Raw genomic sequence first — 26451 nt, forward strand, 5'->3', positions numbered from 1 at the left:
TTCACCTGGCAATTGTTTTGATTTCACGTAGGTTTGTTTGGTCAGCACTGGCAACACCATTGAACATCTGTCCAACACAGCTGGGTGCTGACTCCGTGCTGTCGGTTTGAGATCACGCTGAAGTACAGTAGAATCCAGTGGGTTGACAAACGCAAGGAAAGCATGAAGTGTGCACTCACTGGGACTTAAAGCACATGCACGTGTGTGAGCGTGAGTGTCCATGTGTGTGTATGTGTGTGAGTGCGCAGGCCATTAGTGGTACCATAGGAGAACACTTTGCAGAAACACTGAGGCGGCATTCACATTACTGAAGTGGCAGAAATCTGATCTTTCCAGATCTGATTTTTTCTAGAGCTGTTAAATCTGCTATTTTTTGAATACAATTTTACCTAGTGATATAGTGGATTAAGGAGTGCATCTCACATCTCCTTGATTCCTTGCTCCTACATCCTCTAGCCCATGATCCTGAAAACAATGAAAGTTTGGCAACTATAAACGCACATTGGACTGATTTACTAACATTTTGCACCATCACAAACTCTACATTAAAAGTGCATTGCATTAAAAGTGACTCATGATTTGGTGCAAGAGCCTTTTAGCGCATCTCATAAAATCAAAGGGATGTGCATTAGATTTGTTGCCAGGGTTGGGATAGCTAAAATGTGTATCTAGCTACAGTTGAGCTACTTTTCCAGAAAAAGTAGTATTTACTTTTTAGCTACTTTTTGAAAAGTACTGCACTACTTTTAGCTACTTTCAAAGCACGACTGTCAGAATATTTGTGAATCTACACCTGACAAACCAAACAAGCCTAGCTGATAGTGTGAACAAGACGCTGCATTTAATCATGTGCCAGAAACAAATGCACAATTGAAAAGCTGCAAATATACAAGATCACCAAAAAGTGAGTTTAAGAGTAAGCAACAATCAAACTTACACACCCAAAGGCATGATATCCAACAAACATTAAGACTAAAGGCAAAGTCAATCATTCTAGGTTTATACTAACAAAAATCAACAAAAATAACTGAATACAAACCAGAGAATTTTGTGAAAAACGTTGAAATAAACTGCTCCAATTGAAACATTTCAGCAAGATACATCAATCAGGAATAACATTATAACCCCCTCCTTGTTTCGATGCTCATTGTCCATTTTATCAGCCCCCTTACTTTATAGATGCACTTTGTAGTTCTACAGTTACAGACTGTAGTCCATCTGTTTCTCTGCATACTTTGTTAGCCCCCTTTTATCCTGTTCTTCAGTGCTCAAGACCCCCATGGAGAGCAGGTACTATTTGGATGGTGGATCATTTTCAGCACTGCAGTAACAATGATGTGGTGGTGGTGTGTTGTGCTGGTACGAGTGGATCAGACGCAGCAGTGCTGCTGGAGTTTTTAAACACCTCAGTGTCACTGCTGGACTGAGAATAGTCCACCAACCAAAAACATCCAGCCAACAGCATCCTGTGGGCAGCATCCTGTGGGCAGCGTCCTGTGGGCAGCGTCCTGTGAGCGCTGATGGAAGACTAGAGGATAATTACCTCATACTGTATAGCAAGAGATGAGCTATCGTCTCTGACTTTACATCTACATGGTGAACCAACAATGCAGGTATGTCTAATAGAGTGGACAGTGAGTGGACACAGTGTTTAAAAACTCCAGCAGCACTGCTGCATCTGATCCACTCGTACCAGCACAACACACACAAACACACCACCATCACGTCAGTGTTACTGCAGTGCTGAGAATGATCCATCATCCAAATAGTACCTGCTCTGTGAGGGTCCATGGTGGTCCTGACCACTGAAGAACAGGGTAAAAGGGGGCTAACAAAGTATCAGAGAAACAGATGGACTACAGTCTGTAACTGTAGAACTACAAAGTGCAGCTATACAGTAAGTGGAGCTGATCAAATGGACACTGTGTGTAGAAACAAGGAGGTGGTCATGAATTTAGGCCTGATCAGTGTATATACAGACAATCACATTCACTGTCTTAATTAAACTTCAGTAACTTTAGCCTGTAATCCTCATCAGTGACTCTGGCTCTGTCTGGGGTGAGAATCAGGCCTGAATAATCTCTCCACTGCTTCAGCTGCGGCTCTACAGCAGAACTAGATATTTAGGTAAAATAACAGAATCCTCCTTTGCTGTGAAATCCTTATAACATACAGTTCTATCACAGTTTTCACCATAAATGGTTGCTGGATTTAACGCATAACTGCTAATTCACCAACCTTTAATGCTGAAGACTGCTGGACACACAGCAATGCAGAGAACAAAACAGCAAAGCCAGAGATTTGAGATGAACATTGATCATTTGGAGATGAATGGACTTATTTACATTTATAATCACACTGGTTTGCTGATACGTTTTAATTTGCAGCAACTCGCAAAACGGAAGTCAGCTTCTCTTTATCCTGCTTCTAGCTTGAATTCTTCCATTCTCCCTTAAATGGCGCCTCAGCCACTACTTAAGGTAAAATGGGACAATTCGAACAAGAAGCTGGAGGATGAGAAGCGACTTCAGCCTCGTAAAAAGTCAAACACTGAGAGGCATTTTACAAGAAACTTTCAGAAAAGTATCCTGACATGCGAGAAAAGCAGCTACAGCTGAGCTAAAGTTAAAGCAAAGCAAAGTAAATCTGTGTCTGTGTTTATATTTTCAGCCTGAACTATCAGCACATACTGAGATATACTTGCAGCCAAGATGGTAAAACGGACATAAATTGTGGCTCCCAAGATTTTATATTTGTTGAAAGGACAAAATGGCTCATCTTAACATTTCGTTTGCGACCCCTGAGTTAGGCCTATGAGTAAGGTGTTCTTGAACTGTCTGCGGTCAGTCAGGATTGCACAGTCGCCACCAGTCCAGTTAATGAGCGCGTTCTGTTCTTCATTTTGTGCGGATTGACTGAAGCCTGTAGTGAAAATTTTCGCAATAGCTACACAAATATCTGTAGGCACTACAGCTATTAGCTACGTCATAAAACTGTAGCAACTACAAATATTTGTACAAATATTTGTAGCTAACTACAAAAAGTAGTGCGCTACTTAGCTCCTCCCCCATCCTTGACCGTGGAACATTAAGTAGCGAGGAAATTTCACAACTGGCCTTGTTGCACAGGTGGCATCCTATCACGGCACCATGCTGGAATTCACTGAGCTCCTGAGAGCGACCCATTCTTTCACTAATGTTTTTAAAAGTATTCTGCATTCCTAGGTGCTTGTTTTTGTACACCTGTGGCCATGGAAGTAATTGGAGCACCTGAATTCAGTGATTTCGAAGGGTGAGTGAATAATTTTGGAAATATACTGTATGTAGCGATGTGTAGTGATGTGTTTATTGATGTTCATTAAGCATTATAGGGCTTTGTTGTGTATTGGCAGATGCGTTAGCTCAGCTAGAGGTGATACAGCTGCGCAGCAAGTCATCAGTAAGTGACGTTGCTTGAAAGTGATGACTAAGTGAGCAAAGACATCTCATTTGGCAAATCCATTTGCTGTCGTATCCTCTGTATTAGTGTGCTGTTTCCTCTGGGGATGTAAGGAAAGCAAATGAAGACAGTTAAAGAAATGAGATGCACTCAAAATGTGCGCATGTGGCTCCTTTTAGGGCATAGGTGTGTTCACTCTGATGAATAGATATTTCTAAGCACACACAAATCAGATCTGAGTGGAAATTATATTAGAGCAATTTGTAATGTGAATATAGCCTAATACTCACTGCATTGTAGCAAAAAGCCCAAGTGTATGAAAACATGCTACATCATTGTAAAGAGTTCCAGACATTCCCTCTCGTCTCACAAACACACACAGCTACTGCACAGATGGAGCCTTAAGTGTATAATAATCTATAATTGCATTAAAATAACAACCCAACAAATGGCTCTTTTGGCTTATTATGAGTGGCTGTATAACTATGCCATTGAAATAAAAATAAATTGTGACAATTAGCTGAATTAGCTAACAGCCCAGGCTACAAATGACCTTTGCAATCATACCGGTTCATTAATCCGTGCTGCACTCTGTTATGGAGGGAGGGGCAGCGCTCTGGCAGCATAAGCAGGAGCAAGCCATCCTTCACACTCGGTTAGGTGCATTAGGAGTCGCTTCACATCCTCATTGACTTCTACACAGAGGTATACGATCCGGAGCAGAGCAAGCTAGCGAGGACACGTCTTCAGTCCAACCGCTATTACTTTGAGCTGTGAAACCGATAATAAGAGGGCAAAGAGCATCTTCCACATACTATGCATGTATAATACATTGTCACAGCAACTCAAAAGCAACAAGAATCTGTCAGACGAGGGTCAAAAGTCATAGAAGTACTCTGGCCTGATTCTTGCACCGACATTACAAGAATAATGTGTGACTTGCTCATTATGAAGAGGTTTAATTGTCAAATAAGTGTTACACAGTGCCTTGCAACAGTAAGACTACTTCTAAAACTGTACATACATATTCAACTTTGTAATTATGACAACTTTGGTAAAGATGAGTAAAATGATCATGAAAAAATCATGGTGGTTAATTAGCTCAACCTCACACTGAAAACTCCTGATTGAAACTTACATTTTAATTAAAGTATTTTTAGTCTTAGTAGCCAAAAACTATTATCAAAGCTCTTAACTTTCACTTGAAATCATGAAAATGAAAACATTTCAACTAAAGTTACTTACTCAACTTACTCATAGTTAATGCTTAGTGTCAAGGTACATGTTGTGCTTTTATGTTCAATGTGATGCTGATCTTTCAATTTTGAGGGTATAAAAATGATGCTGCATAAGGCTTTGTATCAAGCAGTTTAGGTTTTGCATTGTTTTTATCTCATTCAATCTATTATATGATCACTATTTTGCACAAGAACATGTTTTAAATAAAATGAGCATTTTTTATGAGCCAAACGTACTAGTGAAAATAAATGTATTTATATTATTTAATTTATTTACTATTGCACCCCTATTTATTGCACTGTTTTGGGAGTCTATTATGAATTAATGTTTAAAAAACAGAACCCACCCCATTCAGTACTGGTTTTAACTAGACCTTGTTTACTGGGCCTTGCCATTTACTCCGAGAAGGATAACTGACTTTATTTTAAGGGCCTTTCCATAACTTTACAAGGTTTGTGAAGTTTATTAGATAAGTCTTTGGACGGGTGAGGCATTGAGTAAACAAGTGTCAATGTCAGAAACAAAACCTGGCCAAAAATCACTTCAATGTCACGCTTTTACTTTTTCAACCCACCCAAAATATCAGACAAAGCTGTTTATAAACCACCATAAGATTTGATTCACTGGGCTTTAGCTTGCAATCTGACTTACTATACCTGTTATTCATGACTGCTGATACAATGTCTTTGCTTTAATGAGGTGGCATTATTTTAGTCTGGTATAAGTATGTTATGTTCAGACTTGAAAACATTTTGCATTGCTCGCCAACAAGCAACTACCAGTCCGCTCCTTGCTGTCCCGTCCTTACCTTGTGCTTTGAGTGGCAGCTTGTATAACAATTGTGTGATGCATTTTGAGTGGTTAGTAGAAGTCGGCGAGGGCATGTTAAAAAAAAGTATTGAAATGGGTTCTAGAAGAATATCCATTGCACTCTTACAATCACGTAATGCACTGCAATCAATAGTGCTCACACCATACACTGTAGGGTACACAGAACAGCTATAATGCATCGCGTCATTTGTGACAGAATGTAGATACTCTTGCAGATTGATGAACCTATGACATGTATGAAATCATCCATCACAAATTCTGTTCTCTAAAATTGTTTTCTATATAGTGTTAAGGGCCATTTGGAACACAGCATGAATGTCCTCCAACTTTTATTATTTACATGTTGAACCAGGGGCGGCACGGTGGTGTGATGGGTAGTGCTGTCGCCTCACAGCAAGGAGGGCCTGGGTTCGATTCCCCGGCCGGGCGGCCAGGGTCCTCTCTGTGTGGAGTTTGCATGTTCTCCCCGTGTCTGCGTGGGTTTCCTCCCACAGTCCAAAGACATGCAGTCAACTGGACATGCTAAATTGCCCCTAGGTGTGAGTGACTGTCTGTGTCTGTCTGTCTGCCCTACGATAGACTGGCGACCTGTCCAGGGTTTATCCTGCCTTCCGCCTGAAGACTGCTGGGATAGGCTCCAGCATCCCCCCGTGACCCTGACGGAGAAGCGGCTTAGAAAATGGATGGATGTTGAACCAGATGGATGGTTTGGAATTTGCATTTTAAATTGAATGAAAACTTAGTACTTAGCAAAGCCTAATTTATTCCAGTTTACTGAACAGACGTTTCAGTTAAATAGCAATGTGTTGGGTGTAGAGGAAGAAGAAAAGCCATCAGCTGTAGCTGGGTGGCTTGCAGCTAAACTCGTGCTTTTATCTTTCTGATGCTCATTACTTTGGTTACTCCATGCATGTTATAGATCATATTGTGAGAATAGGTTTATTTTAAATGATTTCCAACTGCCACCTATGTGTGATTAGCCTCTTGAAGCCAGTGCTTCTTTTACCATTCACTTCCATCATACAATATAACAGATTTATGACATAATCAAAAGGATGACTCTGTGAAACAAGTCTTGCATGAGTTGAAATGTACAGAAAAGTCACACGCATGCACCCCCACTTGTGCATGCACGCATGCACTCACATACGTCCTCGTCCTTTAAGAACTAGGTCACAGCTCCTCTGTCACACTCAAGCATGGATTTGCGTGTAATGGCTCTACATGCTCCACTTTTCCTCTCTTCTTTTGTCCCTTCTCTATCTATATATGATTATTCTCCTTCTCTGAGTCACACAAACATGTAATAAAGCCTCCCGGTAGTGGCTTGATGTTCAAACTCCTATTGCTTTTGAAAGATTGCAAAGTTGTGTGCAGGAACCACAACAGGATCAATGCAATCATGAATAAATAGGGGCTGCCGCCTCACTCGGGTGGGGAATTGTGGTGCTTCTGTGAGACGGGCCTATCCTGATGAGTCTTCCTCTCGTAGTCCATTCTTCAAAAGCGGGGACAAAAAACAGGAAAAAATGAAAGCGCTAGTCCAACTAGTAATCAGCAGAACCTGGAGAAGGGGGGGGGGGGTGAGAGGTGGGGGAAGTAAAGGACATTCAAGGAGAAGTGTACAGAGTGAAGCGCTATTGTTCACTGCCGTCTATAAAAGAAAAAGTGAAACCTGCAGCATTTCAGCCGCTGCCCATTTTCTCATTTCTGGGCCTAATCAGTGGCTACATGATATTGTGCCTGAGCTGTAATGAGTTTAATGATGAAACACGAGAGAGCCCAGGAGACTTCTCATTACTGCAGAGACACAGCGCTCAGCCCCTACTCACCTACTGAAGAGCTCTCTCTGAATGCACAGGAACATTCACCGTGTGCAATAAGAGATGGACGTTAATTGCGTTATAAGTGTGTGATGGCAGCACTCAGTGACATGAGCATATGCACAGGCGAAGGGATGATGAGGGCAATGAAAAAAAGCCAAGCAAAGACCTATTAATCCCTTAAAATGCAGATTTACTATTCAGTTATTAATCTCAGGGCTACACTGAGTTGCCTGAATGTGGTACAAGATATATCCTGTTTGACAAATCAGTAATGTCAAAATGGCATGGCATGGCGCAGTTCATCGTTTAGGTTACAGTTTAAGGATGTATTGTTGTACTGCACAATATGGACATATTACATGGCGACTCTCTATTTTGAATGATCCTTTCAGATGAAAGCACCCCTCAACAGACTTTCAGTAACATGTTAAGAACATATGAGGGTTAGAATTAGGTTTTGGGTAAGGTTGGGTAAGGTTAGTTCCATTTTGCGTAATGGAAGTAACATATGAACAGTTCATCTACTTAATATAAGTAATGTATCATCAGAACATCTTCAAGATATTTACTTCAATGTATTCAGATTATTCACTACTGCTACTTCACTGATATGTTGTTGATGTGTTACTGATAATCTGTTAAGAGTTTAATAATCACCTACACACGACCACTCCAAATAAAGTTGTACCAAAATTTTAAAACATTTTGTTTTTTCCTACATTGTCTGAGTACAAATGCTTCAGTTCAATATAAATGCACCAAAATTGCTTGGAATAAAATATTTTTTCATGACTGGAGGAAGATTACCGCACACATTTACAAAATGGACTTATGTGGCCCAGAACAATAGCACCACCAAAAGTTCATAAGAAAAATGTGGCTAAGATGGGGCTGACTAATATCTAGCCCAAGCTGTCGATTCACTCAGTCTACTGAGTCAACACACAAATGGAAATGACCCCTTTAGTTGTTATCCCTACTACGCCTAGCTTCACTAGTGCAGTCAGTACTCAATGGGGTGGATAGGTCAGTTTTAAAATCTCATTAGCTAAGACTCAAAATCAACATCATTGTAAAATAATTTTGCTTACCTTTGAAGGTTGAATACAGTCAAACTGTGAACGCGCAATGACATGGCCGTGTTTAATAAAGACGTATTGTCACGATTGGCCCCTCCCTCTCCTGTCCATGTGCTTGTGTTGTTTTTACTTCCCAGTCCTGTCCATGTGCTTCTTTGTTTTGGTTTTTAGTCCGGCCCCTTGTTTTGTGACTCTGCCCCTGATTATTCCCACCTGTGTTTCCGCCTGTCTCTCATTAACCCTTGTATTTAAGCCCTGTGTTTTCCTGAGTCTCTTGTTGGTCTTTGTTTGATTGTGCTGGATGTGCTGTATATATTGTTTGTAGTGTTTGATTCTTGTTTGAGGTTCTGTGTTTCTGTTTGTCATGTCTGATCCGCATTCTCTCCGTGTTGGCTGTTTGAACCTGGACCGTTTTGACTATGACCCTGGATTTGCCCAAAATAAATCTTGCTTATCTCAGTGTATGCATCCGCGTCTTCGCTCCTCGTTACACATATTAATTTGCTTCATGAGTAGCATGTATTTATCTGATTTACCCTACTGCAATAATGCTCATTTTTAAAATGCACCTCAAAGGATATAAAGTATTAGGTTTGCGCCTTGCTAACTGGTGCTATACTGATGCTATAGCAGCAGTACACAGACATTCAGAGCTTATAACTGCTTGTAACAGACATTCAGGTAAGATATATTTTACACTGCATAGAATGTAACTAAAAATAGAATGCAATGATGTGCAAATCAACTATAAACTGTAAACTATATATTTACCACTGTTTCATCACCTCTTCTTTTAACAACACTCTGTAAGTGTTTGGAAACTGAGGAGACTAATTTCTATAGTTTTGAAAGTGACGTTTCTTGTTGTTACTTAACATAGGATTTCAGCTGCTCATCAGTTCAGGGTCTCCTTTATTGTATTTTCTATTTCATAATCCTCCAAATATTATCAGTGGGTGACTGGTCTGGACTGCAGGCAGGCCAGTTTATCACCCAGATTCTTTTAAAACAGAGCAATGCTTTTGTAATACATGCAGAATGTGGTTTGACATTGTCTTGCTGAAATAAACAAGGCCTTGCCTGAAATAGACGTCGTCTGGATGGCAGCATATGTTGCCAAAACATGTACATATCGTTCAGCACTAATGGTGCCTTCACAGATGTGCATGTCACCCATGCCATGCACACTAATGCACCCCAATAACATCATGAATACTGGCTTTTGAACTGTGCATTGATAAATAGCTGATTGGTCTTCAGCCCCGTAGGGCACAGTGTCCATGATTTCCAAACAGAATTTAAAATTTTCATTCATCAGAACACAGGACACTTTTCCACTTCCCCTCAGTCCGTTTTAAATAAGCTCAGGCCCAGAGAAGGTGGGAGTGTATCTGGACCCGTGTATCTTTACATATGTTTTTTTCTTCGCGGCATATAGAAAAAAAAAACAATCAAATTTCTCAATTTCAACATTTGAAATGTTGTCTATCTACTATTTTCAATGAAAAATAGGGTTTAAATGATCTGCACATCATTGCATTTTGATTTTATTTACATTTTTCACAGCATCCCAACTTTTTGGGGGTATATTTTGTATATTGTTTTTTTAGAGACATTCAGTAATGATTGGAACTTAAATATTGTCGCATTGTAGCTGATACAAAAAGCACTGCTGTGAAAAATGCTGTTACTGTTCTGTTAGCATATTTTAGCATTAGTTAACACTGCACATCAATATTTACACATTTAACCACAGTTTTATTATACACTTCTCTATCCTAAGAATAGCCAGTTTGCATTGATCCCTGTAGTTACTGAATAATAAGCCTTAGAATGTTCTAAGCCTGGGGTTTAACAGTGTGAACTGTAGTCAGCTGGACAGCCTGTTTCACTGATTTCTGATGCTGTAGGTGGGAAGGTCTAAAATGTGATGTTACTGGGTGAAAGGTTTTTTTTACTATCCAATATTATTAGCAGCCATCATTGATCTCTTACAGGCATTGGACCCTGTTCTCACTTGTACTTAACACTGCCCATAATCACCCATAAAGTATGTTAAAGTCAGCTGTGAATGGGACCTTATAAGGTAATACATAATTTTTGTAATGGCAAGTGAAAAATTATAATGTGGGCCCACATATCTAAGAGGTTAATGAGAATGGATGTGTATAAGAGAGAGGAAAAAAATAAGTGAGCTTGTGTAAAAATGTGCTGGAGGCTGTGTGTTGTTTTATGTCACTGTCGCACAGTTTTTTGCCTCTTGTGCCTTATAGATCTGTGTAGCTAAGCAGGAGGAAACTGTCAATCATTGTATAAGCACTGGAGGAGTGAGAAAGAGAGAGAGAGAGAGAGAGAGAGAGAGAGAGAGAGAGAGAGAGAGAGAGAGAGAGAGATTATCCTCCATCTCCTGCTCCACCAAAACAATAAGTGTATTGCAGTATGACCAAATCAAACAGATGATTATGAATGTCTCTTTCTTCAATCTCTTTCTTTGTCGCTGACGTGCACTGCATCTGCATGGTAAGATAGAGGCTCTATTTAAAAAGCAATGATCACATTGATCAGAGACGGGCCAAATTATAGGAGATTGCCTTGGGTCAACAAGATGTAGCACCCTCCAGCAGCTGCGGCAGGCTGAGTTGAATGTTAATGCGGAGCACGCGGGAGAAGGTGCAGGAGGGGGGAGGTAAAGAGAGAGTGAAGGAGAGAGGTAAATTTGGAAAAGGCGCAGTCTCGGATCACGGGGCTGTTAGTTCTGCCTTTCATGGGGAAGTGATTTCTAATCAGTCCAAACAGCTTGTCACCGCACATTCATAATAATCCAATTAATGGCAATCAAAATAATAATGACATTAGCTTCTCTGATTGCATGGGCAAAAACACTCAGCATGGCATCGGTGTCAGGGCGTCATGGTGCGTCTCCAGCGTTTCCATGTTATTTGGAGTGACTGGCCATGACGTGTTTGGTGCAGATTTAACCCTATCTGAGGGCTAAAGCATGGAGATCCCGGTTGATCTCTCGCAGGGAAGCAGTAGCACTTCATGTCAGGGTCCAAGGGGGGCCAGTGGTGCTGTGGCATGGTATGAATGTCAGACCCCTTGTAGACCCCCTAAATGATTAATGTGATATAGATTAATCACTTTTAAAATTGTGTACAGTAGATCAGCATGGAAAACAAAAATCCAATGCTTTGTGTAGTCAGTCCTTCTAGGTGGAAGAACTTACTGTGAGCACAGATAGCCACTGCAATAAATATTCATCTAGGACAATCTAGTGTTTAGAATTGCATGTGTTATATGAAACATTCACATATATATACTTAAATACTTGCAGATTGCAGTACTGTAGCTAAGCAGATAGCTACCAGTATATTGCTATTTCATAACTTGCTGTTAGCACCGCTAGGTGCAATTGGCTGTTTTCCACTTCACAAATGGCATTAATTCAACTTATGTCCACCGCAGTGGAGGCTAAACAACTTACATATACTGAGTATTGGATTTAGAATGGCAAATGGGTTGAATTTTGATAATAACATTACCATAAAAATTGTATTGTGAATTTCATTCTGTAATGGTGATCTAATGATGCATAAGTGCTTTGTTTCCAGTTAGTAAATCAGACCTGTATGAGTGTTCAGATGTAATGTAATTGATCCCTCTAACAGAGCAAGTTGCTTCAGAGTGACAGCCCACCCACCACGCAATAGCCTTGAAAACTAAATCTAAAATAATTAAACACTGTGTTATAATTAATTCAGTTTTTTACCATTAAAATGATCTCCCTTAATGTGCATTTGGGTATTAAATTTTCAGCATATAGCTTTTGTATAGGCATGACACATTTGGTTACCGTATCACAACAATCTGATTGCCAGCTTATTTATACAAAGTTTCTCCAGAATAAAAGAACAAGCCCTCCTCAACTTAAAATGCCTTCCTGCATCCCTGTCTAGAAACACTACTGGATGGAAGTATGGCAATATCTCACCCCAGTTTTCATTGTGGGTGACAGTCTGAGATTGGAAGCATGTGAGAACAAGATAAAAAGGAGGAGGAACATCATGAAAGAGCCAGAATAAAGCAGGAGGCCACGGAGAGTGAAAGAGAGTGATTGAAGAGCACCTTGCTTAAGTTGCATGAGGATCACAGTGGCCTCTCATCCAGGCTTGCTCTTTGAAGTTCTTGATTTGAGAGGAAGCCTCAGCATTCATGAGACACATAAATTCAGTGCCGTCTCCACCTTGTCGGTGGGACAGCACCTAGGACGGACCTTCCAATATTACAGCCGTTAGCGCTCTTATTTAGGCTGTCAAGCAGCCCGGCCTCTAATCCCCAGAGCTGAGGAGACATGGGCTCATGAACTTATCAAGACTGGTGCACTTTCATCTTGAAACCATGACTAAGTTGAAGACTAAGTGATAGCAAGCTGACAAGAGTGAGTGAAGTGATGCATGCTGGGAGAAAGTCATGGGGCAAAGTCAAAAATGCATATGAAAAAAAAAAACATTGATATGTTTTATTGTCATGATTCCTTTAAAAAACACTCAGTATTTCGATATGATACACTTTGTTATTACAACAAATTGTTTCATTGCATCATGAATATGAAATCCAAGTAAAACTTTAAATGGTAGTGGCAAAGGTGGAAGAACCAAAGAAGGCATAACAATCGATTTGTTGATTTGTCTTGATTGAACAGTACTAGATATGTCAATCAATTACAGATATAATGGTTAGTTGCTGTCTTAGAGATTCTTCTTTTTGAATGCACAACTTTTCAAAGGCAGCTAGTTCTGACTGGACAATCTGTTTACCTCACTCAGACCAAGGTGTGCCAAAGTTATCAGATTAGAAATTAATGTGGCCCAGTTGGTCCTGCCACCATGTTCACTAGTGGCACGGTACTATGAATGAGTAGTGCTTCTTTCACTTTATCACCCACTGTATTATGGCACTGGAGCTGATACATTCTTACAATAAAACCACCCTGAAGATTCACAAAGCAGTTTGTTCAGATAGGGTCACTGTGACAAAGCCTGTCCATTGTAACTACATAATGCCTTTCAAAGGCTTTAAATCTATTCAATTATGAAAGTAATTGGACTTTGATAGAGGCCAGCTGGTTTTACAATAATGCTGAACAGAATGTAAAAGAACATATTATTGGAAGCATTCATTATGGCACAATGGGACCACTGATGAAATTCCTCTACATTTGTATCCAATAAAGGAAATTCCTACCAAGTAAGTCTAAGCTACTTCTTACTAATCTTACTGTGTATCACTATTATACCTTGGAGAAGTAGCTTGCAAGCTAATGTGGGCTTTTGAAAACACAGAACACAGAACTTGGGGTAATGCGCCTTAGTTTTGCACCATACTGTAATACATTTGGAGATTGTTTTACAATTTACAGAACTAGCTTTGTCAGAAACTTCAGGAACACAGTACTTGAATTCTGCTATATAACTTTCACATAGCCATGCCATATACCTCTCATATGCTGCTGTGACTTGCAATGACAGATTATGTTAAGTAATGTAACAGTGTCATGTTACCATTACAAGCAATTGTCGTGACAAATGTCAAAATGTCTGATTTCATGATGGCTATCTACCTACCCAAAAATAAGCATGTGACATAAGCTGTCATAACATCAAACATTATGGCTTCAGTCAGACAGTTGCTGTTAATGGTGACACGGCACTCTTACACTGCTGTTACTATACTGGACATAATTTGGCAACATATGACACATTTATGACATGGTTATGTCAATATTATAGCAGGGTTCAATTACAGAAAGTTTACTAGTCATCTGGCTTCACAATTTAGAAGTCATAAAATAAAAAATTTGGCATTTCAATTTCCTTCAAGAAGCATACTGCTGTAATACTAACATATTTTTAAAGGTTAAATGTCTGAATATCCATTGAAACAAAACAGACTTTTAGAAGTAACCAAAGTGAGTTTCTGAAAAGGTCAAATAATAAATGCACTAACCTTTACCAGTGTGCAGGAAATGTATGGCTAAATGCAAATGCACAAAGACACACATGCACAGCCATACATACAAACGCAAAGGTAAATTAACTGAACCCAACCAGGTGGATTGGATAGGCTTCATAGAATTTAAATTATGGTTGTGCTGCCACGTCCACTTGTGTGTGTGTGTGTGTGTGTGTGTGTGTGTGTGTGTGTGTGTGTGTGTGTGTGTGTGTGTGTGCGTCAGTATGTGTGGTCTGATTAGAAAATGTAACATCATACAGACACAGCAAGAGTGTCTGTTCAGCAAGGAAATGCAGCAAATAATGTTATCTATAAATTTTTTACAATTTTTTACATTTTTTACATTTTTTACATTTTCTGTTCTTCATAAATACAGTCTAAACTAATTCCTAAATCTTTCCTTCCTCCGAGTTACTGACTGTCCACCGGTCCGGCCCAATACTGATGGATGTCCCACCCTCAAGTCCCCCTGTCCCCCTGATTGACCAGACTGATGGAAGTTTCTGGAACGCAGCTTCTCCACTACAGATCACATCCAAATCTATATGAACTCTAATTGTTTCCACTGTTGATTATACACACCTGAATATATTAGAACTGCGTGGATGTAAAATTGACTTTTCAATGTTTAACTTATAAGTTGTCTGACCAGTGGTAGGATGGTCCCCCCTTTAGATGTGAGTCTTGGTCCTCCCGAGGTTTCTTCCTCCTCCAGCTCTGAGGGAGTTTTTCCTTGCCTCAGCGCTCACGGGGGTTCTGTATATTCTGTATATTATGTTCAGTGTTTTGTCTGATTCTCTGTGCTGTGATTCCCATTTTTGTAAAGCTGCTTTGTGACAACATCAGTTGTAAAAAGCGCTATATAAATAAATTTGATTTGATTTGATTTGATCTAACCTCATCGTCTCTTATTCCATTTAACGTTGCACAGGTTCACCTTCAGGCCTGGAAACTCTGAACCAATTTCCTCTAATTTGACCTATCAATAAGAAAAAAGTCACACTGGTGTGTCTTAACCGAAAAGACACACAGGACGATGCTGGACAACAAGCTGTAAGGACTTTGTACTAGAACTTCTGCTATAAGCACATACTGAGATCGTGAACAAGACACTTACAAAAGATCTCAGTCCTGCAAAGCCTTGTTACTGGTGACTGCAGTGTATCACGTTCTTTCCATTGATTTGGCTGCTATTAGAGTTTTATCAGCACTACACAGTGTCTTCAGGCTTGGTTGAACTGAAAGTCTATTTGATTGGATGGTATTTTTAGTCAATGAACATTCACACAATGAACATACACTCAATAATTGGAAACTGCTTGATCCCTGATGCATAACATTGACGTGATGACGACATAAACATCTTACAACAAAGTCATGACATTTGTCATGATAATTAACAGTAATGGTAACAGAAGTCCTTAATTGACTGGATCAGATCTGTTTGTGTTAGGTAAGGGGGTACGGAGTGCATGAATATAGGTTAGAACTACAAATTGACTGGAAGAAAACAACACTTTGTTTTCATTTGTCAAATATTTTTGAAAACCTGAGCGGGACCTGACTGAACCTGATAGTTTCATGGATCTATCCAAAATGCTAAAGGCTACCACTTTTTTGGTAAAAGGAACTGCTACTGTTAAACCACATATGATACAATGCTGAGTGGCTTCTTTACTTTACTTTTTCTTTATTTTGCAGGGCTGTTGTATAACAGCAATAGAACACTCCAGGTCAAATAGCATAAAAACATGTACAGTGGTATTTTCAACAACACTCTCCATCTCATGTTCTGTTACTTAATAACAAATCTAAATATTGTCAGTGTTTGTCTTCTCATGATTTACTATACCTATATACATATACCTATATGTACACAATACAAACAAAAAATGTATTTATAGCAAATTAAAGCAGAGTTTGCCATCACTTAATAATGCAACCAAACACAATCAACTTAATAAACTATGTTTTAAGCAAGGATCCAGATTCTAACAGACTGCAGTTGTAAAGTTGTTGATGTAGAAATGTGCTGTAGACTATATCTGATATGTGTTTTGACATGTGCTTTGACATTTGACGTGTCCATAGTAATTTCATATGCAGGTGTCTCTATGCACTTCTTTAGCAAGTCAAATAATAATTATACAGTGTACACTGATGCGAGAGCAGCTGAGGTATTTAAAATAGACTCCTATGCTCTGGAAATCGCCTACGTAAGCCAGACCTTTCCCATGGGATGCATCTGCCAGGATATTTATCCACCTCTTTTATCACAAAGCCAGTCTGAACTATCTTTCATACACAGCCAATTAATGCCTGACAGAGTAGGAAAAAAATATATACACCTTTTTTTTTTTATATTTTATTCAAACACACACACACACACACACACACACACACACACACACACACACAAGTGGACGTGGCAGCAAAACCATAGCACAACCTGCACTCTTATCACATAAGAGTACATTTCTACATGCATGCCAGTAGTGGCTGGTGGAAAATAAAATAAATAAATAAATAAATTGATAAATGATTAATGATTAATCTATTTACACACACACACACACACACACACACACACACACACACACACTTTTTTCTTATTTTTATCTAACGGAATCATTGTTATATTTAATATATTTTATATATAAACTATGAAAAGTCAATACCAAATAATTACACTCTTATTTTATTTTAAAATTTTAGGTGAGAACGAAAAGGTTATACTCTTTTATCCTAACCTTTCTTCTTTATACTGCACATATAAAAACAGTAAACTCCTCATAAAACAATAAACACAAAATCACTAAACAATATAAAACAACACAGATGCAGGATTTTAAAACACAATAATTATAAACAACAACAATAAGAAGACAACACAAAACAAACTACAACACATTCAAAAACATCAAACTATAACAAAACATGAAATGGCAGAAACACTGAACTACTTCTGTTTAATCTTAGTTAAATAATTCAGAAAACTGTCTCTAGCTGTAAAGAAAAGATATAATCATCTAAAAGAGTTAAAAGTATGAAATGTCTACTGTCCAGTCAGGACAATTTTCCACATGATGTGTATGTGGATAGAGTCAAGCACACTGTCCCATTGTTTAGGACTTCAGAGGAGGCACCGAAGATCTTACAAGACTGACCACTAATATAATTTGCAAGTGACAGCAGCATCAATCAGTCCTGTTTTGATCTCCATTAGATGGGACCAATTTTGTGAAGAGAAAAAAAACATTACTCTAGGCCTTCTAAAAGCCTTAGACACATCAGTGCCTGCCAATAGGAGTGGCAGTCTAACCAGGTTTTAGTCAGTTGCTAAAAATGATGAAAACCACACAGACTATCTGTTACTAGCTTCAAATGTCTCTGTTTACTCTTGAATGTTCAGACGTGCCAGTGTTAGCATACTATTAAAATTCCTGTAGGGGAGATGTAGGGGCCAATTTTATTACAGTTTTTGACCTTCATGGCCTGAACTGAGTGTGCTAATAGTCATAGTTCACTACTGATATCTGTGCATGCAGGAACACATGCACATGTACACACATACACACAAACAAAAAGAAAACCTTGACACACACATTCAAGGATACAAACAGACTTTTTCGAAAAAGGCTCTGGGGAAGTGCACTGACAGTATGGTCCTCCTCTTACCCAGGAGGCCTTGGGGCAGCTCCAGGCATGCTCATATCTACAGTTGGTGATCTAGTTTTATGTGCGTGGGCATATGGGATTCTTCAATTATTAATGCCCAACCCTGGAATTGCCTGCACTATCTGCTCATATCCCAGAATTCTCTTGTTTAGAAAATGGGTGACGGCAGAATGAGTCTGCCGGCATTATCAGGCAGATTGCAGCTCGGAAGCTTTCTCTTGTTTCAATCAGAATGGGGGAAAGTATTGAAGCAAAGGCTACAAATAGCACTGGAGCTGCTTGTCTAATAGCTTTTCACTTACACCTAGGCTTGTGTCCATAACAGAATCGTCTTATGTGGATAATGGTATGGAAAACAACTGTGGTAAAAAGGTTAAACCGGGTTGGGAGTCTTTTTCCACCTTTTTGCTTTACCTTTAATTTGACAGAGATTCAAGTAAGATTCAAATATCTTTCATTGTTCATGCTGTTTTGTCTGATGTCTGAAACCTGAGATTGTATTCGGAGGATATTCTAAAAAAATAAAAATGAAAAATGGTGTACCACATAGGCAGCTTGATATCTGCCAGCAGCACTTGGTGCATTCAACTAGTACAGCCATGTTCCAGCCTTGCTAAAGTTATCATGCAGCAAAAAATTAACCATTTTTTTGTAACAGCGATGAAAGAGCTGTTACCACAACTGCGCCCCTTTTACTGCTGCAACTTGGTTAACTCCCAAAAGGCACAGGCCTACTTACATGTGTAAAATTGTCTTAAGATAAAGGGACTATGCATCTGTGTTATAATTCTGTACATGTCACTGGCGTAATCAGAGGCAAGGGACAAAACAGAGAGCACACATACACCACACACACATTGATATTGATTTATTTATTCTGAGGTCACACACTAACTTAGGACGAACACAAACAGCTTTGAAGTGAATCAAAGAATATTAAGTGCAGTGCCAGTGAACAAACACAGTGTTAATGAGTTAAAGCATCAATCACTGTGGACAGATGCAGTCTAAGGGGAAAACAGGGGAGAGGTAAGAAAATTGAGAAAGAAAGCCGAATTAAAACCGACAGTGAAAGAATAGATGTGCAACCTCAGCTCCACTCCGAATGTGTGCGGCGTGTTTTCCGACCGGCAGCGAGATAGGCTGTAAAATCCCAAACTCAAGGTTAAAAAACATAATGAGAAAAAAAACAGAAGGAGATCCAAGGGAGAAATCATGCGATTTGTACCTGAGATCCTAGCAAGCTGTTTTATTTATCCTGCAGAGCCAACGTCTCCATCATTTAGGCTCCATGTACAGCCCCCAAAGAAGCGAAGATGAGAGGTAAAATGCATTTTTTTTCCTGCAGTTGTTTTAAATCTTTAAACACTTTCATACTCACTCGCATGCACTCTTGTGCTCAGCAGCTCATGGGCTGAATGTTAATTTCCATGTGTAGATCTTCAGTTCAGATACTGCAAGTAACTTAACTGCTGCTCAGCGCCGCGCCGCGCCTGTGCCTCATCTTTGAATCATTTCGGGTTCTGAATCCTATTTTCTGCCACACTTAATCACTTCACACATTACGTAATCTAGCATGTGAATCACTGCACCATGTAGCACCATACACACGCATTTCTAAACTCTGATTCACACTGAGAGCGAATGTCATTTCCACACCATATGATCCGTGGAGAAGAATCATCTATCATGGAACATCTCCAGTGTACGTCTGTAACTCAGTAACTAGCAGGCTGAATCTTGTTGAGGTGAAGCGGTTTATGGTTAAATCCTGGAATAATTGGCAGAGTAATCTCATGTGTGAATCAACCTATCATCCCAGCTCTAATCCATTCAGCAGGATTACAACTTGAGTAAATCCCTTATAAAGGATTATCATGCCTCAGGCCCAGAAGTACTGGGACCCTTTAAGAGTACTGTATAGTGTGAATAGACCACTATCTATACTAGAAAAGATGCACTCATAGGTGTTTAATTGAGCGTGTGCTGCTTGAGTAATTTACATAGAAAAGCCCTGTCGATAATATGAGGTGCCCTAGAGCAGTCACACGTGAGTGTTTGGTCACCATGAAAAGTGCCATCTAAAGGGATATAAAGCACTTTTGCATTGGGTTGTGGAGCAGTGGAACTGCGTTCTCTGGCAAGATGGAGTGCCATCCAATACCTTTGGGATGAGTTGGAGTGGTGTTAATGATCCAGAACTAATCTTCCAACATTAGTACCTGACCTCACTGATGTTCTTGTGGATGAACACACTCAAATCCTCAGAGCAATGTTCCAACATGTAGTGTAAAGCTTTCCCAGAAGAGAATAATGGAGGGACAGATACAATGTACCTCCATAATCTAACAATAAAAAAGCTTCCCTCATCGATTTAATCTAATCTATCTTTCTTCTTCCTCTATGAATGTCATGCAAAATGTAAGACACATTCAAACGTAATGCCTTTAACAGTATGTGGCCCACATTCAGTTTATCACTCAACTGGAATTGAATTTTGATATCTTTATGGTACCTGAACAAATTACTTCAATACCACCAAGTACCAAACACATACACAAACACACACAAACACATTTTCTAAACCATTCATCCTTCTGGGTCATGGGGGGGTGCTGGAGCCTATCGCAGTGGTCATTGAGCAGAAGGCAGGGTACACCCTGGACAGGTCCCATCAAGTATCAGTCAATGTGAAATTTCAATACCTAATTGGTCAGTCTAATCAGCACCAGTGAGACAAAACACATGCTTTTCCTTGCTGGTTCTTTGTCTAAAATACTTTTCTCATGCATGTCAATAACATCAGAGCTTTCTGATTAGTCTGCAATCTGTTGCGGTCAGAAAATACACCCAAAATACACTTCCTGCACCTTACACTCATATTTGGTTTAAGCTATGTGTCTTTTTGTTATTTGAAAGAAGCAATTAAAATGCATTTAGTGATTGGTATCAGTGTTGAAAGTTTTCGAATGATACATAGTCCTAATAACAGCATAACCTACATATTAGTTTCATAGTGGTAGCTGAATAATAAGCATTAAAATAATGACTGAATGACAAACCTGCAGTTTAAGAGGTTAACCAACATTGAGATATGTGTCTACTGGCCTGCCATCCAATACATGCAATTGATGTAGGTATGCCTGCCACTTCTGTATGTGTAAAAAAATGAAAGGAAGGTGTGTCCCCAAGAAGGACGGAGAGAGAGAGAGAGAGAGAGAGAGAGAGAGAGAGAGACATTGTAGAACATTCAGACTCAGAGGGCAGTATGAGCTCAGAATAATCCTTGTACCCTATTGTCTCATATTTTCAAACCAATTATTGTCATCTCTGCTTTCATAAAGGAAGTTAATGAGGAAAGCACAGCTTTTGGCTGTAGGGGCACACTCAGGACAGCGGGACAGTGAGAGATAAAGAGAGAGAGAGAAAGAGGCAGGAGAGGAGAACACTGCACAGAAAATGAGAGAGAAAAGCAGAGGATTAGACAGTGAGGAGAAGAGATATATGAGGATTACCATTAAAGTCCAGTCATTCTTCAAGCTTTCATGGGTTACTCACATAGGCCCATATGGGACTTTTGGGTTTGTGGCAGAGAGCATGAGGGGGAGGGGGAGGGAGAGGGAGAGGGAGAGGGAGAGAGAGAGAGAGAGAGAGAGAGAGATGCCTCTCATTGCTTACACTGTTATGCATGACTTTACACTCTAAGGCCTTTCGTGGCTCTACTGTGAAGAATTTGAGGCTCCTTTTAGGTGAAGATGATATATGAAAAAAAACAATGACAACATAACAGGGTTGCCAACTTTATTGAGGTGTCTGAAGTGAGAATTGTGGGTTGCTGGGGTGAGACTGGAATGAGGTTATCAATTTTGTATGCACATGAGCATATCTTGCCTAAAAAACTAATTTGAACTATAGCTTTTATTAGCATGTAGACCCTGTTTCTTAAACCACTGTACTCACCACTCACACATGAGACTAAACTCACTCAGTGTTTGCTTATATTCTCCAAAACCCACATTTCTGATGGAAGGACTTTGTATTGCAGTGTTTGGGGATGATGACAAGGAGACAAAGTTAAATGTAAGGCTTAAACTTGACTGCATCAGTAGCTGAACTGAGCATGTCTTTCACGCCTAGGATGGAGCGGTGTCAGAGTGATGTCAGAGTGAGAGAGAACATCATTCCAGCTTTCTAAAGTCACTCCTCACTCCAGGTAAAATCTCTCCACACCACTCACACAATTTCCTGCGCTGTGGATGATACAGCCAGTGTCTTCTCAATAGGCTACAATGTACAATTTTAGGAGCAAATAAAATTTGTAGCATTTACATTGGTCCATTCTTAATATCGACAAAGTGTATAAGTCAAATAATGAAAATTTTTGTTTTCGTTTTGTTCTGAGAGTAACAATATGTTTGTTTGCTCTGAGTATGTTGGCTGTGCGGCCATTTGGTGGCTTGAGATTTGTTTGCACAGTGGGAAAGCTTGAGAAAGGACACCTCGTGAGGTCACCTGCACTCATGAGGCCCTAGGCTGCAGCATATAAAGCTTATATGGTTAATTAGGTCACGTTCACACCACATCTGTACATTACACACACACGAGCACTCACGCACTGGCCGTGGCTAAGCTGAGCTGTGTAAAGGTAAATAAAGTGCAGTACAGAGTTAGACGTAGATTCAAGTACGTCCCAGCGTGAAGTCTCATCTACCATGAGCTGATGACTGGTGCTGGGGCTTTTCCAAAAATGTAATCACTGTAACTAAACCTCCAGCTAAACTACACTGGGAGTCAATGGAATTGAAACTACAATACAGACAACAACCAGCAGGGGTCCATAGGAGAAACCAGCAGGCCAAGAGTGAAGACAAGTTACAAACTGAGAGAGTGTTCTCAAGTTTGCTTCCCTCTGGCTCTGTGTGTGTGTGTGTGTGTGTGGTAATGCACTGGAGCAGTACAAGCACAGACAGTGGGGGAGGAGTCATACATAATTCACACCATTCTCTGAGTATTTTTGGATTTCACTGACATGGACATGACAGAGTCCCTCAGAGGCCCACGCTAACAGACACACACACACACATGACACTGTAGGCACTGAGGAAACATTTGGGTTCCTCCCACATGACAGTCACACACTTTTATGGCATGAAACATTACACACTACTTCTTAATACTACTCTGACTGTAAGCACTCTATTCACTCGAAATGGGAACTGTTTATTCAGGGCCATGATTTAAAATACATCATAAACTGACCACATTTTGTTTAATGAATTAGTTGTTTTGTAATGCATAAACCAGTGATTATAAGATACATATTTTGTAGTTTTGCTTTCATTAGTAAAACTAAGGATTCAAAAGTGCTTAGTGACCAGTTTTTGGACATGACCAAGGCTTCTAAATGCACACACACAAGCACACACTTGCAGCTTCCTACGTGGCCCAATTTTAAAGCCCCAGTGCAAGCTGAGGTGCATGAAAGGGACATGTGTGGGCTTGTGGATGCACATGGAGGTGGACATGAGCGTGTGTATGCGTAATATCAGCTGCCACTGTTGGTCACTGTGGGGGAATCAGTGTGCACAGTGAAGAGACTGTGCCAGCATCTGCGCCCCACAGGACTGACACCCACTCAAGTGGAAATACACACACACACACACCCACACACCCACACACACACACACACACACACACACACTTTCAGAGTGAGAACACAGTCATTCATGTGCACCGAGTGGAAGTGCAGTGCATAACTGCCTGAGTAAATAACATACAACAGATTATGCCAAATCATTGGCTGCAGACTCCATTACTGCTGGCTGACTGCAAAAGACATAATTAGTCTTTGACTCATTCTTATTCAAGGCAACTTTTGTAAGAATTTTCTCTCATTAAAACTGTCTGGAGTGCTGTTTCTTCATGATGGTTGTGCACAGTCATGTATTGATATTTTCAGCAGCAGTGTTGTATGGTGTGCTCTAGGGGTGGGAATTGCTGCAGACCCTTATGACATGATATTGTCACAATACTTGTGGCAAGATATGATTCTGTTGGGATAGTTAGAGATTTGTAATATGCTAAGTGTATATATATATATATATATATATATATATATATATATATATATATATATATATATATATATATATATACATACATACATACATATTGGTTTATTACTTGTGATTGAAAATGATTTTTCCAAAACAGAAATTTAAAAAAAGTTGATACCTTGATCATCTCACTTAAGCAGTTTTTAATTAAAAATCAAATTAAAACTTTGTTTACATTTATATATTTAGTGGTTGCTTTTGTTACTGAAGTACACAAGCAAAGTTCAAAACAGGCTATATCTTTAAATACATTAAATGGTCAAAAGTATATGGATTCCCCTCCTAATTACTGAGTTCAGGTGTTTTAGCCACACTCATTGCTAACAGGTGTACAAAATCAAGCACATAGCCATGCCAATCTCCTTAGACAAACACTGTCACAAGAACGGGTCATACTGAAGAGATCAGTGACTTTAATGTGGCACTGTTATAGAATGCCACCTTTGCAAAAAGACAGTTTGTGCCCTGTTAGGTCTGCCCTGTAAGTGCTATTATTGTGAAATAGAAATGTGTAGGAGCAACAACAGTTCAGGCACAAAGCAGCAGACCATACAAACTGCCGTGGGACATAAAAATTGCCTATCCTCTGTTATGTCACAACAGAGTATCAGACCCTGGAAGTAACAACAGCAAAAGAACTGTGCACAAGGAGCTTCATGAAATGGGTTTCCATGTCTAAGCAAGGGCACATAAGCCTTAGATTGCTATGCACAATGCCAAGCTTTGGTTGGAGTGGTGTAAAACATGCCACTACTGGACTCTGGAGCATTGGAAATGTGTTCTCTGAAGTGATGCATCACATGTCACTATCTGACAATCCAATAGATCAATCTGGGTTTGGCAGATGCCAGGAGAATGCTACTTAGTATATAGTGCCAACACTAAAGTTTGGGGGAGGAGAGATAATAGTCTGGGGCTGTTTTTCAGGTTTTGGTCTTGGCACCTTATTTCCTGTGAAGGGTAAAGTTAATGCTACAGCATACTAAGACATTTTAGACAGTTAACAGTTTGGGGAAGGCCCTTTCCTGTTCCAGCATGGCTGTGCTCCTGTGCACAAAGCAAGGTCCATAAAAACAGTTGATGAGTTTGGTGCTGGGTAACTCCAGTGAGTCAACCCTACTGAATTGGAATGTCAAGTGATAATTAAATTGGAATGTCAGTTATCAGCCAGGTCTTCTCAGTCAAGTGCATCACCACACAAATGCTCTTTTGACCGAATGGGCACAAATTTCATACCCCTGATTCCTCTGCAAAATCTTCCCATAAGACTTCTGGCTGTTTACTGCAAAGGGGTGAACGGAACATTAATCCCCATGGTTTTGAAATGGGATGTCCAACAAGCTCATTGAGGTGTGATGGTAAGGTGTCTCCTACGGCAGCACATATACTAAAATTGGATCGATACAGAGAAGATTAGCATGGCCCCTGCAAAAGGATGACACGCAAATCCGTGAAGCGCTCCAAGCCTTTGGCCACATTCAGTATTTAACAAATGATTGTATCCAGAGTTATTTCCAAAGGCAGGTGAACGTAATATAAGACGTATTGCCCTATGATTTTTGTTGTATATTAGAGTAGTGTTCCTGATTCCTATCTCATTCTTATCACCCTGTTCTACTGAGTGTGAGTTGAGCATGTAATCTACTACACTATCTAACCTTCTTAATCACTGTGCTGGCAGAAACCTTGGTCTTAACAGAATGACACCATCTTACAGATTTAGACAGAAACACATTTTGTTAAACTATTAGTCTAACAATGGGGTTTAATACACATTAAAAAAGTTAAATAATATTAAAAATAAATAAATAAATAAATAAATAAATAAATAAATGCATATATTTGGGCCTCCATGTAACAAACAATACTATTTTGAAACCTAAAGTATTATATTGTAATGAAATTTTCTTCCACAACTACTATCATTAAGAGCACATCCTAAATAAAATGCCAAAAGACTTTTTGGGAAAAATGCCAAAGAACCACTTTTGGTTCCTTAAAGAACCATCTTTGAGAATAAGATGTATGTCTGAAGAATTAAATTCAATTTAATGGCTGTATTCCAATGAAATATCAGAAGCCAGAAGTCATTAAAGGACCTTCATTATTAAGTGTCTACAGTTAAGTGTACTCAGACACACTCAGCTTGAAGAGAGGATAAAGACTGCTGAGGAGAGAATAAAGAGAAAGTCAACATAACCTGGTGAACTAAAATATTTACTTATATATACA

At 39.5% G+C, this 26451-nt stretch overlaps 1 protein-coding gene and 1 non-coding gene across 3 annotated transcripts in view; one reads left to right on the forward strand and one right to left on the reverse strand.

Annotated features, from left to right (window-relative positions):
• dlgap3 (discs, large (Drosophila) homolog-associated protein 3) overlaps nt 1-26451 on the reverse strand; it is a 195820-nt gene that overhangs the window by 43482 nt on the left and 125887 nt on the right. The gene's annotated exons all lie outside the window — the stretch shown is intronic.
• LOC119262616 lies at nt 25583-25689 on the forward strand. The gene has a single exon (XR_005129773.1). It is a non-coding gene; the product is annotated as a U6 spliceosomal RNA (small nuclear RNA).

This window comes from Pygocentrus nattereri, chromosome 27, assembly GCF_015220715.1.
Source record: "Pygocentrus nattereri isolate fPygNat1 chromosome 27, fPygNat1.pri, whole genome shotgun sequence".
NCBI lineage: Eukaryota > Metazoa > Chordata > Actinopteri > Characiformes > Serrasalmidae > Pygocentrus > Pygocentrus nattereri.